Source organism: Mandrillus leucophaeus, unplaced genomic scaffold (assembly GCF_000951045.1).
Source record: "Mandrillus leucophaeus isolate KB7577 unplaced genomic scaffold, Mleu.le_1.0 Scaffold766, whole genome shotgun sequence".
Classification (NCBI taxonomy): Eukaryota; Metazoa; Chordata; class Mammalia; order Primates; family Cercopithecidae; genus Mandrillus; species Mandrillus leucophaeus.
This window is the reverse complement of record NW_012108319.1, coordinates 883,689-887,720: the sequence shown is the minus strand read 5'-3', so window position 1 is coordinate 887,720 and position 4,032 is coordinate 883,689.

Below are 4,032 nucleotides of genomic sequence, written 5' to 3'. Positions count from 1 at the left end.
AACTCAAGAAAACCCAGAACACCAAAAATATTCAGCACAGTACTTGGGAGTTATTTGACATTCTGGCATCTTCTTTTCTGACTCTCACCTGCTATTTTAAAACCCTTGCTCACCAAGAAACCACAGAGGAAGAAGAGGTGGACACAGGCACAAATCCTAGAAAGCTATTACCTTTTGAATAATACATCAATCCACCTGGGTCACCATGAGCCTCCAGTGTTTTCCACTGGGTCTAAAGTGATTTACTTTCTTTCCAGTTGCTTTGGTCCTTTATAAGACCAGTTTCTTAGTATCTCTTTCCTTGATGTGAGGCTGTCCCTAACTAGTATTTCCCTTTGCCTAAGGAGCTGCAGCTGTTTTGATATTCCCCAGAACCATCTTCTCCCTGTCTCCTCCACTTCATGCTTGGGAAAGGCAAAGCAACTTCCTTCCTTGGGGAACCCTAATATTTATATTTCTATTTTGAGACTGAATTCAGTACGTTTTGTCATGTTGTCACTAACTGTAATAAGGACAGAAGAACCCCTCTCCATATAGTCTTGAAGAGAAGGGGAGCGTGGCCAGAGGAAATTAATTGATTGACATAGACTAGAAGCACAAAAGCTATCTCAACGCAACTGTTTGTTGTTAATACCTTTCTTCACTCCTTTTGTTGGTCAGGTGTTTTTTTCATGCACTACAGCCTGAGGTTTCTGAACTTAGTGATTTTCTCCCTAACCAAAAAGGCCTAAGGAATGACCGTTTGGTATTCCTTGGGCCCTTTGGCGAGGGCATCTGGCCTAATCATGACAAACTGATGAGTTGGCGTCTTCCATAGAGTGGAACAAGGACTGTTGGCTGAGAAAAGAGTGAATCTGAAGCGAGGACAGAGTTGGCTCATGGAACATTTTATCTGTTCTCTTAAGTTTCTTGTCCCAGTACGTCAACAAATTTGTTTTTGCTTAAAGACTTTCCCACACGAATGTCTGCCAAGTTCAGATGACTGCTTTTTTAGATTGATCTTGGTTTTCTTGGAACAAGAGCCGAAATTATATAATAAGCTCAGTTGGTCTCAGTGAGAAAAAGTTGGGAGATTCTATTTTCACATACATTAGACAGGTCTGGGCATAGAAGAAAGAAGGGCCTGAAAATGAGGTGGGTGAGTGTGGGAGGTGGAAGGAAAGAACTAGTTAAAGGAGATTTCACTTGTGTCTACTTTTCCCACTTGTTCTGGGCTCTTTGGGTCACTCAGACGTGAGGCACTGGGGCTGCAGTGCTCCATGTTGAGATACACTCTGACTACACTCTCAGTTGACTTACCCTAGGCCAGTGTGTTAGAAAAGGGTCTTTAGGTTCCTGACTTCTAGAGTGGTAGCAACATTGCCAATATTCAGAGCAGCTCCAGAGTGTACATTCATAGACTAGAAGATGCTTCCCTCTGAAACATAAAAAACATGCCATTGTGATGATCTCCCTGCTGGAAGCTACAGTCATCCCTTGGTATCCATGGAGGATTAGTTCCAGGGCCCCTGTGGATACAAACATCCCTGAATGCTCAAGCCCCCTACATAAAATGGCATAGTATTTCCATATAACCTATGCATATCCTCCCATATACTTTTTTTTTTTTTTTTTTTTTTTGAGACAGAGTCTTACTCTGTTGCCCAGGCTGGAGCACAGTGGCGCAATCTCGGCTCACTTCAGCCTCCGCCTCTTCGGCTCAAGCGATTCTCGTGCCTCAGCCACCCAAGTAGCTGGGACTACAGGCATGCACCACGACGCCCAGCTAATTTTTCTATTTTTAGTAAAGACAGGATTTCTCCGTGTTGGCCAGACTGGTCCTGAACTCCTGGCCTCAAGTGATTTGCCCACCTCAGCCTCCCAAAGTGCTGGGATTACAGGCATAAGCCACCATGCCCAACCCCTTTAAATCATCTCTAGATTACTTATAATGTCTAACACCATGTAAATGCTATGTAAATAGTTGTTATACTATATTGTCTTTCTATCTGTAATTTTTTTCCAACTATTTTTGATCTGCAGATATGGAACCTGGGAAAACAGAGGGCCCGCTGTCCCTACAGCAGAGAGGATACAGCAACACAAGCCTTTACCCCTAAGAAGGAAGATGTCGCTTGATCACTGTGAGATGCTATGTGTTCCTTGAGATTGGTTTGTGGCCTCAGGTCACAGGGCAAAAGGATGAGAGGAACCTGGAGGTTTATTAGAGACAGGAGCATAGGGGACCACAGTGGCCACTGTGAGTATTAACTGCAGCACGGCTTTCAGGGAGGAAATGGATGCCCTCCTTGCCCACATTCAGAGAGCAGCATTGCCTTCGGAGCTTACTAACTCCTGCCAATGCCAGCCAAATGTCTGGTAGCACTGTTGCCGCTGGAAAGGGACCCAGTGAACACTCTCCTTTTCTGAGTAATTTTATGACAAAGATGAACAATAGGTCAGATGGAAACCGAGATGCCGACTGTTAGAATCTTGGATGTGCAGTGAAAGTGGGCATCTTTACTTATACAAAATACTTAGACTGAGACTGACCCACCTGGCCTCGGGCAGTGCTGCACTTCTGCAGGCTGCTCTCTGTGGGGCCTGCCCTGGAAAACTAGCACAGAGGAGCACTTCACCCTGCAGATGGCTGGCTTCCGAGATGAAGAGGATGATAAGAAGATGCTGAGGTGTGTGTGTCCAGTTCCTCTCCCAGATTCGTCAACTCAGGTAATTCACTCTATTGCTGAAAAGTAAGGGGTAGGCTGAGAAGCCAGAAGTGCTTAGGGGAAAATTCTTCCTCATAGAAACCGGAGGAGTGGGAAAATACGTTTCTTTCTTATAATAAGTTTTCTTGGCACAGACACCAGAATTTTCATGAGTGACACCATCAGCAACAAGAATATTGTGGCTTTTGCAAGCAGCTTCAGGGGACTATAGCATAACAACGGAGAAGATAAATGTTTAAAGGATACTTGCTTTCCTCATCATTGTCGGTGTTTTCTAGCCTAAATGCCAGGAGTGGTTCCGATTACATTAGCCCATGAAAGTGATGCATGGGTGGGTTTGGGAGAAAGAGAATAAAGTTATGAAGAACAAGATAAATTCATATACAATCACGTATCGTCAAAGAATGGTAATGCGTTAGAGACATTTTTGGGAATACTCACAGCTTACGGTTTATAATCTAATGGAAAAGACAAAAGCCAACCAATGCAAGAGAAATAGCCATTTGTAAATATATAGTTTTGTTGTAGTGAGAGTTAAGTCAGTGATTTTGTTAGGGAGTGGGGTTAAAGGGAAAGTTGACAAAGAAAGTGAACCTTGATCTGTGATGATGAGGAGACGGGGAATGTGAGAACAGGAGCCTTGAGGTTCTGGTCGTATGGTGAAAACTCATAGAGATGAGCTAAATAGTCTCTCTGATGTCATCCAAGGTTGGATATGAAATATTATGATGTTGCTGCTGCTGCTGCTGTTGATGGAAGAAAGATAAATGTGACAGACGCCCACAAAGTTTTTGGCAAGAAATAAGATTCCATTTGGTATGATGCATTTCAAGGTGACGACCTTTAGCATCATTGCAGATGTGGCATGTTTTTGGCTTATTCCTAAACTATGGGGTTTGTGATCTATACAAATGTGGAAGGCATCAGGTTGAAATGCAATACAATATCTCTTGGCCAATGTAATCGACAAAGTGAAAATTGCAACAATTCCCCACATACACGTTGAAAAGCAGAAACACCACCCCAAAATATGAGAAAGTGGTTTCTCAAAAAAAAAAAAAAAAAAAAAAAAAGTGAGGAAAGCATCTAAACATAGGATAAAGGCTCTTTATACTGCTACTGCTCTTTTCAGCCTGATATCAAATGCATCATTTCTTTGATGTGGTTAGAGAAGTACTTATGTCCTTATTCACTAAAGTCAATCTTCTTTGGGATTGATCCCAAAGGGTCAATGAGATGCGCCCCCACCAACCCTCTCCGCAGGTTCTCCTACTGTCTTTTTAATTCCTCCTATTATTACCCCAGTAAAGACCTTAGGACATGT